General features: G+C 41.4%; 1 protein-coding gene across 1 annotated transcript in view; it reads right to left on the bottom strand.

Moving 5' to 3' along the window:
- Positions 1-16,522, bottom strand: part of sgcd (sarcoglycan, delta (dystrophin-associated glycoprotein)) — a 343,513-nt gene that overhangs the window by 249,204 nt on the left and 77,787 nt on the right. Inside the window, exon 2 of the mRNA XM_085421336.1 lies at positions 6,458-6,519. The gene's annotated coding sequence lies outside the window, so the exon portion shown is untranslated. The remainder of the gene's footprint in view (positions 1-6,457; positions 6,520-16,522) is intronic.

The raw sequence follows: 16,522 nt of genomic DNA, 5'->3' as shown, positions 1-16,522 counted from the left end.
TGCACTGAGAGAACATTATCAAGGCAGAGAAGATTACTCCAATTATATTATCGAAGAAACATCATGAGCTTGGAAACCACAACCTTTAAAATGACAGTCTGCAAAGTAAACTTATTAAAAGTGTTTGATTTAAATATATAGAAACCGTTTTGCTGCTTCTTAACTCTGAGCATTCGGCCACTTTCCCCCAGCGTTACGTGCACTTTATGGAAAAGCTGCAGGACTCATGTCTCATCTCAATTTAAATGAGTTGCTTAAATGGATTCTTGGTTACATGTAAATGTCCTGAAGCTCTTACCTGAGGCAGAGAAGGTTTTTGCTGGCAGAAGTTGTTGGATTTAGCAGAATTAGTGTTCACACAAAGATACCGATCACACTGTATAACAATTTCATTTTTATTTCAGATAGACAGGAAACAATTCAATGACTTTAATAGAATCGAGTAAAAAGCAAAGTCAAAGAAATCTGTGCACATTCATTGTTATCTCTTCAGGTTCCTGTTCACGATTTGCTGCTGTGCTTCAGATTATTGTCTCGTTATATGAATCAAACTGATGGTGTCATTTTTTGACTCGATTATACTTTGGTCAAGTCGATGACTGCACAGGCCCCGCCTCTGCAAAACAAACCCAAATCATCCTCCACACTGTCACGAACTTTAGCCTTCAACACGCTAACTGAAATGCATCTCTTGGGTTTTTTGCAGTTCCTCCTTGGGGTGATTTGGCAGTGATGTCTACTATTTGTGGCAGTGTATTAAACCACACACCTGAATGCTCCAGACCAGCAAAATGCAAAATACTCCTTCTTTCACAGAGGTGCTCACACTTGATGATCACTTATTCAGGTGGGTTTTCATACATACTTTCTGAAATCGTACTGAAGTACAGTTTCCAACCCCAGTGATGTCAGGCGAGGAGCAAAACTAGGAGCACGCTTATCATTTTCCCCCTCAACATTCATCTCGTGGTGCTTCACACTGGGTTTGTAGTGTATGGAGGTGACTGAAGAGAATATTTAGATGAAATGAACTGAACTGTGGTGCCTGTGGGAGAGTCATCTAGTGGCTTCACTGACTGTCCACACACTTACAACTTTATAAAAATCCTGATGAAGGAGATCCAGCTCTAGTACGAGGGGATGAAAAGGATGTTCAGGTGATTTTAAAAAATAAATAAATTAGAGCAGCGCCAACTATCTAATCGACCGAATTCACATCAGTTAAAGCTTTTGATTTTTACCTGTAGGGTATCCTACCACAGACAGGCCGAGATTTCTGATAACGGTTACAAATCTTACCTTAAATCAAAAAAGATCTGCGCTTGTTTCAATTTGATGATGATGGAAAATTGCTGACAGAAGCCACAAACCTAAAGATTTCACTCTCCCTGCAACATATTCTGGTCTTTCAAGAGCTTTTGGAAACTGAAGGATTGTCACAAAAGAAAAAAAACAATCCACCAAGCTTGTTTACTTGTAGTGAGGGGATAAAAATCATCCATTTGAGGCATCAGGCTGTAACTCATGCACAAGATTGTTGGCAGCTTCGCTTTGAAGCACCAGTTGCAGCACCAAAGTGTTTCCTAATGCATGATCTGGTAATCAGTGACCTCAACAAGCAATCTGTCAGCCAGTGGCTCGTCTAAAAATGTTTTTCCTCTTTTCTTTTGCCAAATTCACATCAAACCGTTCTCTCTGCTCTCCTGTTTCCTTCACCTTCCCCAGACAGATCTGTTGTCTTACTTTGTGGAGTTTTCTTTGCACAGATCATCATCCAGCCCTTGTTTACGTCATCCCACTGCTGAATCATTAGCATGCTTTCACCAACACCAAACACTACCACAGGCAATAGTTTTGCATCCCTTTGTGGGCTTTTTTAAAATTTTTAGAGCCACAAGTCAGGCACGTAATCCCAGTGTGTTAGAAAAAAATGCATATTCACTGTCAGGATGCTTCTGCAGTACATGTAAACTGATGAAATATGGAGCAGATCCTTGCTGGAAACATTAAAAGTGCTCAGTCACAAAGCAAAACTGAGACAAAAACATGTGTGCTCCAGGGCATGTGCACACTCGCGCACAAACATAAAGGCGCAGACGTGCAGGCTGAATATTAAATCTTAACGTCTTGTCAATATTTACATCTTTGGGGAGACTCGCGTTTCCGAGTTTCGTGAAAAATAAACCGAAGGGCGGCAATCGCTGCTGTGTCCTGCATCTCACACATGGAGCAAATATAAACGGCAACATGTGGCTTCCATGGCGTCATCATAGAGACCAAGAGTATTCGTGAACTATCTATTTTAACTACCAATACATTCTTTTGACATCAAAGTTTGAATAAAGCAGCAGGAAACAAGAAACAAAGCTTTACTGTGACAGTAGCTGTGTTCCAAAACCTAGGCCGTATCCTTCGAAGAACCCGGCCTTCGTGGTCTACGTGGGCCGGGTCCTTCGAAGACTGAGAAGGCCGGAAGTGCGAGGCTTGTGAAATGGGACGGTCTAGCCTTCAGATGTGCATCACCAGCTGTCTCAAACATCTCACACTTCTGTGTCATCAGTTTTCTGTTTGACGATTATTCAGCTGTGTGAAAACTATAACTCTAATCTCAGCTAAACTGATTTACTCAGGAACAAATAAAACACTGAAAAAAAATCATATCATGTTTAACCTGAGTAGTGAAAGACCGCGGGGGCGTTGAAAACGATGTGCCGGGAGTTCACTGTTCTTGCCGGCTCTAGTGAGCTAACCCCCAGTTAGCTATCGTGCGGGTGGGTAACAGATGTCACCGAAAACGTCGGAGCACTTTTACAAATATGCGATGTCTTGATAAACCGAGTAGATATTTGAAGTTTGCACAGCTACATTCTCTCCTGAAAATATCTTAAAAGTTTATTTTGTGACCCAGAAAGAGTAATAAGAGTGATATTCAAACTAAGTAGCTGCCGCCATTGTTGGAAACTAGAATTGGCTGGGCCGAGCTATGAATTCTGGGATATGCTGGGCCACGAAGGATACACCCGACCCATCCTTCAAATTTGGGGAAATGAACGACGCATTTGTCCGCCGCATTTGGAGCAGCCCTTGAATTGGGACAGCCTTCACCGTCTGGCTGTGACGTAATCGGCCTTCAAATGCAGCCTCCGAAGGATGCGACCTAGATTTCGGGACACAGCGAAAGTCAATACTGTTGTTTCCTGTTTGGCACTGAAGCGACTGAGGCGGCAGAAATACGGAGCCACAGCTGTTTTACCCAGGTGTCCATGTGCTATATATCACAGACTGTATATAAAAGATAGACATAGCCACATCATATATTTTTTAAAGATTTATAGATTTTGTATTTGGTTGTGTATTTCTTTATAAATCCAAACATGACCATGATCAGCTAACATTATCACACTCTGTTGACTTGCTGCAATGCATAGACACAGCTACCAGTTAAGTGACAAGAAAATACTGGAATTTAAACTAAAACTATAGCACAGTTTTCTGGAACGGGCTGCACAGTTACATGGAAAGCAGGCTGTATCATCTGTGCTGTATTTGTATTTTAAAAGTGCCGATTCTACAAAGACAGCCAAGAGGTCCAGTCCACTGACTCAGTGTAACTGTGGTTGGTACCTACATGTTAGACAAGTTTAGACAAGACCCTAATAAAGGAAAATGTGTAGATATATACTCAAGTTAAAAAGTTATATAAAAATATCAAAGTGAGCCTGTTCATTTACTGCTCTTGACAGTGCTAACGGCTCCTCTTCCCCTCTTCGTTCACGTCAACTTCTTCTCCCAGATGCTTTGTTGGATTTGCTTAACAGTCATGTTTGGTGCCAAGTTGCCATCTGAGCCACATTACAGTGAACCTTTGGGCTCTCCAGTGTCACCTCATATCACAAAACAAATAAGACCTATTCCTCAGATGAATCTGGAGCCAGGTGCTGATCCCAAACCTGACCTGTGCCCTCAGAATCACACTTAGATGCTGCTCTAAATCCTCACACGGTGCAGTTGACATGCCTGGCAGTTTGTTGTCGTTCCCGGGTAGCCTCTCTGTTTGCTTCCGTTTGATTTCATAAAACCATTTTGTGTTTTCTCGCTTTAGGAAACACGTGTGAAATCAGTCAAACGGTTCTGGCAATATGACAAAATGCGCCACCAGAGTATAGCCGACTGCTTCTGGCTTTTCTATTCATTTACACCAGCACAACAGAATCAACAGTAAGCAGCGTCTGGCGCCCATCTCAGCCCAAAGCAGATGCTGCGTAGGCCAGAATTCAGGAGAGGCACCTGTGCTTTTCCGCTCCACTTAGCTAAGAAACACTGAATCATCAGTGCTGGAAAGAAATTGAGTGCTTTGCTTTAGTATTGCACTTCATTACTGCACACTGCCATAGTACATTTTGGAAACTTATCTCTAATAATCTAATCCCGGGTATTCACACTCATTCACTCTGAATGGCCCTTATCAGTTGTTATGACTCCTGATAACCTCTTGTTGTACATTCTAGTAGGTTCAGTGAGCAGCTATCGTCATTCTAATCAGTGACAAACAGAAAGAAACTCAGATGATCTGGCAGACCTGTAGAAGTCATGTGCTCATGTTAGGGAGGTCATCAGGACTGCTAACATTGCTCTTTAAGAAAAGCTGGAAGATCTATGGACACTAAATGATGTTATACCAGAGCACTGAACCTGTTAGCAGCTGTGAGAGGCCACAGACTGGTGATATCTCTGGGAGAGATGACTCATAATGGCCATGCAAAGCTCTGATTATAGAGCGGCAACAGCAAATATGGAAGATATCTGTGTTGAGCTATTACATGCACATGAGGCACTTTTCTGACTGCCATAATAAATAAACTCCACCTGGGGAGCACTTTTACAGAGTGCAGTCACTATCAAGGCATTCAGCTTCGATCAAACTCACCGAATATTTTTAACAAACTTCTTTTTAATCAGATTGAAAACATTTGAGATGATTTCGGTTCCAGAGTAAAACTAAAACAGCAGGAATAAACACTGAAGTGACACTGAAAGTGTCTGTGGAGAAAACGTGTCTTTAACCTGCAGCCCTCATGATGACCAGCAGGAGTCTGAGAAAATAACCCAACTTCTTACCCCATCTTGGTAATAAGATGAGATCAGTGTATTGACTCAAACAGCAAAAGCAACGATGGACTTCCACCAGACACTTAAAATATGTCCAAATATTTTGTGCATTAAAACATTTTTCTGACTCAACGGTTCTTAATGCAGCCACTCGCCCATTTCACTGGACAAATTTGCAGCATTTAGTTTTTCAAAGCAAGCTTGATTTTTAAATTCTAATAAACAGATGTGACCAATCAGACCGCTGCATTTAGCAGCACGTGTGCTCGTAACTCAAATTGTGCACCAGCACTGAAATCTCATTGAGATGGAAATAGTGAAATAATCCTATTTGAGCTCAGACACACAACTAGACGACTCGCTGAAAGTATTCGTCTGCCTCCTCAGACGTGGTTCCAACTGCACTCACGTGAGCTCAAACTCTGACATCGTCAAATATGTACAAAAGTAGTTGTGACTGACCTGCACTGAACTCCTGGATCCAGCTATGCTGCTGCCACTTTGGATAAACTCAGGATTCCCGTTTCTTCCTTTTCTTGTTCAGGAACATCAGGATCAGCTCATCGTCGCTTCATGTCGACTTCATTTTTTTCACAAAAACGCTACACGCTCTGTGTGTGTTTATATTACACAGCGAGTTCAGATCTGGTAAATTCTGGATAATTTCGTGTTCGGTGCGTAACGGCCTTTAAATGTCCAGAATGACACCAGTTTTTAATCACTGCAAATGCAGTCCATTTACTTTTCTTCTAACTGCTCAGATTAAAGTTGAAAGGTTCTCAAGCCAAGTGTGGTCCCACTGTGGGAAGTGTGAGCATGACAGCATCTCTGTGCAACTTTCACTGAAGCATAACAAACTAAACTCAGGGTGTTTCCTCCTAATCGTCTTCCAACTCGACCACATTCCACATGATAAATTTGACTTTGCAAGACTTGAGAAACAAAAAATCCAGTTTTAAAACATCAAGCACTCAAATACTCAGCTTGTCACGCTCTGCATGTCCATCATTTATATACAGTCTCTGTGGTACCCATCACTAGAGCTACAGTGACTAACATACTGAAGTATTGCCATCATGAACACACCGACTGTTGTCACATACACCACCCCCGGGACTCAGCACTGCTCAAGCACCAAATACACATCATCCATTTCAGAAGAAAGATCCAGACATAAGAGTGCTGGCAGTGCTTTGGCATGTAAGGAAATTCTACTTCATGTTTAGCAGAGAAGTCTCTCTTCCAGCACCGCTGTGACGTTGTACAGATACACTCACACAAGCATGCAGGATAAGAACAAACACACACATAAAACAACACACATGCAGAAATTGAATCACGCACTCACCTCAGTGTATAAGTGTGCTGATTCGGAGTTTCTGACAGGGTCTGGGGGATTTCTCTAATCACCTGGGATGAGGAGGTAGAAAGATACGGTCAGCAGGTGAAGGATGGGCTGCCTCTAAGCTGATCATCTCATCCCAGACCTATATTATTATTTCCCAAGTTTCTCCAATTAGGGAGTGCTGATGTGGGATCAGTGCACAGATCTCCCACAGTCATCGCTTTCAGTACAGAGAGAAGAAGCACAACCGGGAAGAACCGAGGGACCGGATCAGCAGAATTCCTCAGAAATCCTTCACAAATGAAGCTTCACAGAACTCTGGAGGTCGTTTCGACTCTCCGAGCCCTCATTTCAGCTTAAGTGAACTTTGGCGATTTCATGTTAAATCCCCGCAGTTTAGTCTTTTAGCAACGTAGCAGGTGGCAACAGAATATTAAAAAAGCGATATAGCGATTCATCACCTGCTGTGGCTTCTCTTGATGCTTCCGTATAGACGAAAACATTAGTAAACAAACTTAACCTTGCTTTTTTAATAAGTCCTTCGCCAGCTCTGCTTCTGTTCCTCTGTTTTTAAAAGTGTCAGCAGTTAAACTTTCCTTTGTTGCAAGAAAAAAACTTATAATAACCTTATAATAGATTGCACCTGTCTGTCAGGTTATCGTGTATCTGAAAATAACAGAGCCGGAAGGTTTTTTTGCACACTGCAGCGGGGTTGATGGGAGAAAAAAGGGTCATAAGTCACTGATTTTCTTCAAAAGCTGAATCAGTGTTTATGATGGATTGCTGTGTTTTGACAGCTGATATTGTGGCATCAAGCAAACACAACACAGCAAATGTGATTAAAACTCACCATCACCCAATCAGAAATATCTTTTAATATTAGACCAAACAAAAAAAGAAAAATTAACACCAATGCTTAGATTGAAAAACTGAGTAGTCACTAATTGCTTGCCTCAAACAAATCAGGGTTTGATAAATGGTGGAGGGAAATGAATCATATATTTACATTTTGTTGTTTTTCTTCCAAAACACAGGAAGTCTGTAATTTGGTCTGTCTGAATTAGTAAAACAAAGCAGATACTTTCATCCATGTTAGGTTAGCCTTCTTAAGATTCATGAAAATATCAAAAATTGCATTAAAATACAATAACAACATGCCAATGATACATATGGTTTGTTTTAACTGGAAACGAACACCCTGATCTTTTCTTATCCCATCTGTCCTCCCCAACCTCACTCATGGTCTCACGGACTTTGTGGCTGAATAAAGCTCGCCTCACTTCCTCCTTTACTTTCATCATAATTGTAAAGACAGTTAGAGAGCACCAACAATATAAAGGTCACAGTCATGGGTCAGAGTATGCATCTTACATAAATGACCGTTGACTTTGTCTCATGGGAAGATGTTTTATACCAAAACATGAGCAGAAGAATACCAGACACGCTCCGACCTAGAACCGGACTAAGAAGTGAGAAAGAACTACTTTCATGAAAGAGCATACGAATAACAGAACCAAAGTCATTTAATTAATATGCATTTCATGCTTTCACATGATATTCCATGCCGTGAAAGATACTTTGGGCACGACTGAACCCAACCATTCCCCTACAACAGTGCAAGTTCACAACAATCATATCAAAGCTTTTTATAGTTCAAGGCAGAGGAAACCCAGTGAACAATCCCAGTGATTTGCTATACGGAAGCTTCAGTGGATTATGAACGAGCTTCTGACATGAACAGATCTCCTGGACCAGCAGCGGTTATGCTAGGTTAGCATGCATTAGCTACCGTGGTCTGTTTACTTACAGCAGCTGTTTGGTTTCCTGCACTATAAAACTGTGCTTTAGCTTCACTGAATGCAGTCTCCAATGTGAGGTAAAGATTACATTAAATGAATACCATCATATATAAACTAATGTAAACATATAAAATAAAAATAGTGCACAAAATGAACAAAATATGAATCATGGGTAATCTCGCCCTCTGCAGAACTGCTGTACTTTGCAGCACTTTAATCCCCTAAAAGAAATCTAAGAATGACGAGAAAAGGGGAAGAAAAAGCAATTTTTTGAGGAGAAGTTGCTTTACTTTTCTGAACACCTCCTGTCTCTTTACATGATCCCAGTCTGACTTCTTGATGTCGAGATCAGGGCTCTGCGGGAGCTTGATGAATTAATTTTGGTCCAAGAGTCATGCTTGATGGTGTTGCATGAAGAAACAAATCTGATCATGTAGTGCATAAAAACATTTACACAGCGTTCTACATTCACTTGTACAGTCGCCTTTGTCTCTCGCATTTTTAATTAAAATAAAAATAAAAATGGAGTTTCGAGCAGCGAGAGGCGAGTCGTGCATTAAAGTGTACCAGCAGCACTAAGTGTTGGGACTCTGTCGTACGATGATCATGATGATGCATTGAGGTTGAAAAGCTATAAAAATATTCTCCAGCCACAAAATCCAGTGTCAGTGGTGACACACCTGAACTGGATCCTTTAATGGCTCCCTTTTAGACCGGGGAATAAAAATACTGTTTAAGGAATTAGCAGCTCAGCGGAGTGGAGATGTGCAGCATATGGAGGTTTAAAAATGTGGACGAATCAGCAGCTTTTACTTAACAGCAAGTCATGAAAAAGCTTTCAAACTAAGACTCATTGAGTGCGCACATGGTTTGCAACAGTCTCGGTGTGGATATTTGCATATGTGACAGAACCTAAAGTGACACACATAAAGCGCATAAGCTCAGCTGGCTCCGTTTAAAGGAATAAAGGAACACTCCAGCACTCACACCACACTCTGCTGCTGCATAATTCCTCACATGTATGTGCACAGGATTTTGCTGGTTATGCTTAGTGAACGTGGGTGCAGGTTGCATAGCCTTCCACGTGGACTTGTGTGTTATATTTGAACCTAATTAGTGGAATTAGTTTCTCACTTTGCTATCATGAACAGCATGCACTAAGACTCTAAGAATAGAGAGTAACCTTTTCTAGGCACAAAACTCACCTACTACACTGTAGTAACTTCAGATTTCAAGATAGCCAGTGCAACTTGTGTGGTCATGAATATTCAGACCACTTTGGCCTTTGCAAAGCTCTCCTCGGGGCTTTGAGAAAACCTTGCCAAATTGAAGGAAAAAACATACTACTTGAAGTAGACAATGTGTGGGAGCTCAACACCAATTAAAATCAAGAGCCAGTAAGGAACAAAACATTGATTTAACCCTTTGTGTCAGGTAAGCAGGCATTAAAGAAGAGAACAACTTCTGTCATGTTTGATTCATTTAATGGCGATCGTGGCTCAAGAGTTGGGAGTTCGCCTTGTAATCGGAAGGTTGCCGGTTCGAGCCCCGGCTTGGACAGTCTCGGTCGTTGTGTCCTTGGGCAAGACACTTCACCCGTTGCCTACTGGTGGTGGTCAGAGGGCCCGGTGGCGCCAGTGTCCGGCAGCCTCGCCTCTGTCAGTGCGCCCCAGGGTGGCTGTGGCTACAATGTAGCTTGCCATCACCAGTGTGTGAATGTGTGTGTGAATGGGTGGATGACTGGATATGTAAAGCGCTTTGGGGTCCTTTGGGACTAGTAAAGCGCTATATAAATACAGGCCATTTACCATTTAATGCATTTAGCAAAAGTATTGCATCGTGTCCGTCTAAGAGATGTTGATGCAAGTGGAGGAGTTCATTATTAGGCAGTAAACTAAAGTACATCTAGATACCAAAAACTTTAGAAGTGGACAAATGTGTGGTGTTGTGAGTAGGGATGGGTACCGGTAAACGGTAGTAACCAGACCGAAAAGCAGCGCACATTTCAGTGCTTTATTTCGGTGCTTTTTTTTTCCTGAGATGTGATACACTTCAGATTCTAGCCAATCATTTTACGTTTCCAAGGATAGTAGGCGGGCCCAGGTACATACGTTCTTTTAGAGCAGAGCTACAGATTAAAAATGCCCAAGGCGAAGCGGTCAAAACTCTGGCTGTACTTCACAGCAAAAGATGCAAACTCAGCAGCCTGCAACAAGTGCTTTAAGGTGATACTGTGCAAAGGAGGTAACACCGCGAATCTGATGAAACACCCGGCGACGCATAGCGGGGTTTTTTTTAAAGCCGAGAAATGCACCGTACCTACTGCGGGTGTGGTGCCTGTTATCGGTCCCGGAGTTAGCAACATCCCCCAAGAACCCGACGAGGAGAGTCCTGGCCCCTAGCCCTGCCAGTGTAGCAGAAATGATGACGGATGATGATGGCAGCAGCAGCAGCCGTTCTTCTCTGCGTGAGTAGCTTAATGTTGTTCGTGCTTAATTTACGTTGTGTACTCTAACCACATTATTACATTAATGCACGTAAGGTGAACTAGCAAACACCGTAATGGATACATGCGGCTGTCTTCTTGTTTGATGGCAGATACTCCCTTCACCCTGGCCAAAAAGGTTAAAATGACCAAAGAAAAATTCAAAAACAGTTAAACATGAGAGGCTTTTGGACAACGTTTGTCTTTTTTCCATTGTTCAAGCACTGATTCCAGCCAAGAGTGATACCATATATGCCCCATAGCTGCAGAAAAGGTTAACATTGTTATCTTTTTACAAAAAAAAGAACAGCTAAACATGAGAGGTTTTTGGACAAAGTTTGTGTCCTCCATTCTTTAAGCACCGGTTTGAGCACCGTTTAAGCACCAGCACTGTTTCAAAAGTACCGGTTTGGCACCGGTATCAGATAAAACCTAAACGATACCCATCCCTACTTGTGAGGAATGACCCAAAATGCTGGCACTGGATGTTATGCAAGTGAGCTTTGTTGCAGAAGGTGAAGACAACAAAAGCGAAGGCAGAACTAAAACACAACCTACACTCGGAAAAACTAAAGAACAAACCTGAAACCATACAAAAACAGGATGAAGAGCTGAAATGGCACGGAGAATGTTGGGCAGAGATTACACCAGGTTACACAGACAAATTGACAAGGAACACAGGCGAAAACACACAAGGTAACGAGTGAATGACACCATCTGATCTGGAGAACGCAACATCGTCTGTCAAACATGGTGGAGGCAGTGTTATGGTTTGGGAATATTTGACTCTCAATAGAACCGAGTCATTAGTGTTTATTGATCGTGCGATTGCTGATAGAAGTAGCAGGGTTAACAGTACAGTGTACAAGACTATACCCTCTGCTCAAACTCAGCCAGTGTCTGCAAAATTGGTCCTATAGCACAAACTGATTATGAGTTTCTCGAGGCAAAATAATGGGATATTCTTCAATGGCCAACTCAGTCACCTGATCTCAACCCAACAGAGACTATTCTTCAATCCCTGAAGACAAAACTGGGAGACTCACAAACAAACAACAAACGAAGGCAGACTAAATATAAAAAAAGTGATACTTTGTTAAACCTCTTGAATTAAAGCTGGGAGTCTCGTCTTGATAGTTTCATTTTAAAATCCACTGTGGCAGTGAACTGAACTATGATTACATCCATTGTGCCATTGTCACAAAACCTGTGGTACCAATAACTATACTGTAGTTTTAAAGATGGAAAGTTTCTTCACACTGTCATAAAAAATACATCTTTAATGGCAACTTTACTTTTCCAGGAACGACGGAGACTTCAGTAAAGTCTACAACACAATCAGCCACGTTTGGCCTCTCGGTCAAAGAAGGCGAGAGACTCCAAGTTCCTGCAGCCACTTACTTGTCATTCTGGTAATGCAGTGCGAGGGCTACACCCTCCTCCTTAATTTAATTAGATTTTCATCTTTTGAGAAAACACTATTCATTCCCCACATGTGGCTCAGGGCCACCCTGCTGACAGAGACTGAGCTGCGAATGCATGACACTCTTACCAATGTGACTTTTGTTAATCACTCCTTTTCTATTCTACACGGAGAGCACAAGAATACAGCGCCCATTACACACACCGCCAGCCAATTAGAGCAGAAAGGTGAATTAATGAACAGGTCGGGGCAGGTTAATGAAGGGTGGCGCTGATCTGCTGAGGACTCAAATTAAAAACTGTATCCTTTGTCTGAATAAAGTTTTATTCAGCCAGCTTCTCCCTCTAACTTGCTATTATCATGTTTGTGCTATCGCGGTGTAGTGACGGCGGTGTCAGACTTTATGCAAACAAAAATAAAGTTAAAGCCAGAAGAGGAATGAGGCTGAATGATCAGAATAATTACAAATGACTGTGCTTAGTTCAGATTTATTTGGATTTTACAAGAAAATGAATGTTCTGTATCAGAACTGTCATCACCTGGAGAAAATTTCATGCCCTGAAATGACACTGCCAGCCTGTCACAGGGCTAACTCATAAACACAAACAACCATTCACACTCACATTTACACCTATGGGCAGTTTAAAATACCCAGTACAGCTTTATACTATCAGTTATTAGTTGCTATTACACTGGAATATTTTACCATTCGGGCCGTAATCTCTAAAACAAAATAAATCACCATATCTATTAAGACACTTAAGAGAGGGGTGTCAAACATAAGGCCCGGGGGCCAGAATCAGCCTGGCAATGACTCCAATCAGGCCCATGGAAGAGCTTTGGAAAATGTTAAGGAGGGCATCTGTTTTGTTTTGTTTTTTTGGACACACATATATATACATACATATTAGGGCTGGGCGATATATCGAGTTTTTAAAAAATATCGATATATTTTCATACGAGATATAAGATGTGACAATATCCTTTATATCGATATAGTCTATGTTACGTTATAATTGTACTTGTGGAGCCACAAGTTTGCCTCTCTTTCGTCCACTTTGGTCTCTACGCAACGTTACTCGGCCTCGCCTCTCCTTCACTGAACACAACTCCCCCTCCTCCCCCATAGCTTCACCTGCAGGCAGCGACAAGATGGACACGGCAAATCTCCGTTAGCGAGTTGTGGGGCTGGACGGCGTCAACGTGTTAGCGACCACGCTAATGACATGCAGCCCACAGGGGCTGCACGGCCTAAAATCCTTTCATTTTCTTAAAAGTTGACAGTGCGCCTTATGTATGAATTCTGGTTGTGCTTACTGACTGCGAAACGATTTTATGTGGTACACGGCGCTCAGCAATCTGTCAAAAAAATGTTTTAGCTCGACTTTGGTAAGCTACGGAGCTGCACCGCTTGATGGATTGTCGGAGCATTACGGCTACCGTAGTCTGGAGCCTCGCGGAGTGATACGCACTGTGGTTCAACGTAATATTACCGTATTGTGTGTGTATAAGGGCCATAAATGGCACCTGTTAAGAGACGTGGTTACAAAGAGGATTTCAAACTCAAGGCTGTCAGTCACGCAGTAGAAGTTGGGAACAGAGCAGCTGTGAAATCTGTCTTTATTATTATGCTCAGCGTCTGTTAGTTTACATTTTGACGGCACAATTATGAGCCTTTTGTTATGCACAAAAACAACATTGTTTTCTTTTATTTATGGAGCATTATTATTTAATAAATGCCGATAATTTATTTTTAAGTAATTTCTTCATGTAAATCTATGCTGTATGTAAATAAAAATGCTTGTGTGACATCTGGGACACAGTGTGACTAAGAACTCTCTTTTTGTTCTAACTTATGGCTTTAAAAAAATATCGAGATATATATCTTATATCGCCATCCAGCTAAAAAATATCGAGATATGAATTTTGGGTCATATCGCCCAGCCCTAATACATATACATTATATATACTTCACACAGTTAAACAACAAAACAAAACAAACAATAAAAAAGTATTTTTATGAAGTAACAGGTCTCTGCTGTTTGATTACAGGACAGTCTGTGAAATGAATGAGTTATTTCACACATTCATGCTGACAGATTTCCTTCCTTTACCACATTTATTTTTCCTATTTTACTTTCATAGGGATACACACTGACCTCTTTACTTTAAACTTCCAACAGGATCCAACATTCTAACAGACAATGGTGTATTGCTGTCCTCTGTATTTATTATTACCTCCTACTTTTGTTCTGCTGCAGTTTTTCAGCTTAATTCAAACAAGTGTTAGCAATGAAAGTCGCCTACTCCATAACCTCCGTGACTTGCAGTACATCTCCTTTAAAAACTCCCACTCGCCTCCAGGTTCATATTTCAGTGTTTCTGTGTTTTACAACAAACACTAAAATTATTCTATGTACTGCTAAAAGTCCAAAGGTCAGGTGAGAATTTTGGCAAAGATTTAATACCTGAGTTATTCTGCAAAAGAACAAAAAGTAAAAGAAAAACTCATCTTAACACAACATGGCTTTATACTGCAGAATGTAGAGACGAGTCAGTGAAAGTAATCACTGAAAAACAGGAAGCTGGTGTTTGTCATTGTTTATAGACAAAAGTAATAATGTGCTGTTAGCTGCAAATCAAGGGAAGGGTAGAATTGGAAAAACATGCAAAAATTGTCAGAGAAGTACGACAGACAAACACTAGAAACAAATGTAAGGAGCTCAGAGAACACGTTTCCATCTGGAGACTCGTTGTTTGCAGGATGTGATTCCAGCCCACAGTCAATTGTTTAACGAAACAGAAAAGAAACTGCAAACAAAATTGTGAAAACTGAAGGTTTCAGTTTCCTGGGCAGTCTGCAAAAGTAGCGTTCGACAGCACGCGGGGCTTCAAAGAACTCAGAAACTCAGCACAGCAAATATCCTGCGAGTGCCTGGTTAGGAAATGAGCAACTGTAAACCAATCCAGCTGTACTGAACCAACACGCCCACTACTTTTCAACAGGAGAGGGAGGTGATCGTGTCCGCACAACTCACATGAAAGCACACCTGATATCAGAGACAGGAAAAGAGAAAAATAAGTGAGCAAATTTTTCTTTCAAATGTGAACTTTGGCTTCACAGTTTTTTCTCCTCTGTGGCTGAAATGTGTTAAAAACATGTGAATAAATGGAAAAAAAAACCGTAGCTTCAACAAGAGAAAAGGAAATTAAAGAAAGATTGACCAGAAACTGTCTGAAAAGGACTAAAAAGCTATTCCCACCGACACTGACACCAGCTGACACAGCTGCTCCATATTCCAATTTTGTTGCTCTTTTCATACAGCTCGTCTTCTCTTTGCACAGACTCCCATCATTGTTACTCTCGCTCACAGTTTCATGTCTGCTGTCTTGATTTAAATGTTTGGTTCTTTCCATCTAATCTTCCAATTCTGTTTCTCTGCCTCCGTCTCTTGCAATCCGTCTCTCTCCCGCTAAGAGAGATTAAAGTGGAGGCAGATGTCGTGTTAATGGCCATCAGCTCATCCTGTGCAGACACTTTCACAGTCTGCGCTGACTACCTGCTTAATTAGTCAAGAGGCAATCCCCCGGCAATGAATCTGGCCCAAACTGCTGCTGCACGCATAGAAACATGGACCTACTGCAACCCTGATTTTGTTTTTTCAAAAAACAGTTGGCCACTGTAAAATAAAAATAGAATTAAGGGCAAAAGGTTGCAAACCCTGTAATGATAGACACATAGATGTACAGTGGAGGGGATATTTTTTGTAAAGCACCGAGCACAGAAGCCCCACCCAGCTGCTGTCAGACTGGTTATGAGGAGCAGCCACAGAAGTGGGGATGAGCTAAAACAACCCGTCTCAGACAAAGACTGAGCTGAGTACCAGTAAAAGGTGGAAATGTATAATTTGCGGTACTGAATCATTAAAAACTGCTGCAGCAGGGTCTAATAATATTAATATAGAGCTGAGAATAAGCAGAACACGTACTCTTTAAGATCAAAGTACTAAACTGATCAGTCTACTTGGTAGAATTGCAGTGCCAACATATCTTTAACTGACAGAGCAGGGTAGGTAGTTTGAGCCATGCATGTTGTGGTTCTGCCAAACCACACACTGTGAATCACGGGCACTTTGCTACTTACACAGAAAAAAAGTATCACATACATAAACTGCGCTCAGATCAAATTACAAGTAAAATAGTTAATATTTTTATGTATATATTTTTTTAAATTTGTGCCTCAAACCTGCTTGTCTCACAACATACCAGCCATTATTTTTACCCTTCATTTGATCCGGGTAGCACAAACCTAAACCTAAACCTCAAAGTGATGATCAGCCAGAGTGACCTCAGTCTGATGA

This window comes from Rhamphochromis longiceps, linkage group LG10 (assembly GCF_057381845.1).
Source record: "Rhamphochromis longiceps isolate RC_006_pf linkage group LG10, R_longiceps_female_GT1.1, whole genome shotgun sequence".
NCBI classification, from domain to species: domain Eukaryota; kingdom Metazoa; phylum Chordata; class Actinopteri; order Cichliformes; family Cichlidae; genus Rhamphochromis; species Rhamphochromis longiceps.
This window is presented reverse-complemented; position numbering and strand designations above follow the sequence as displayed.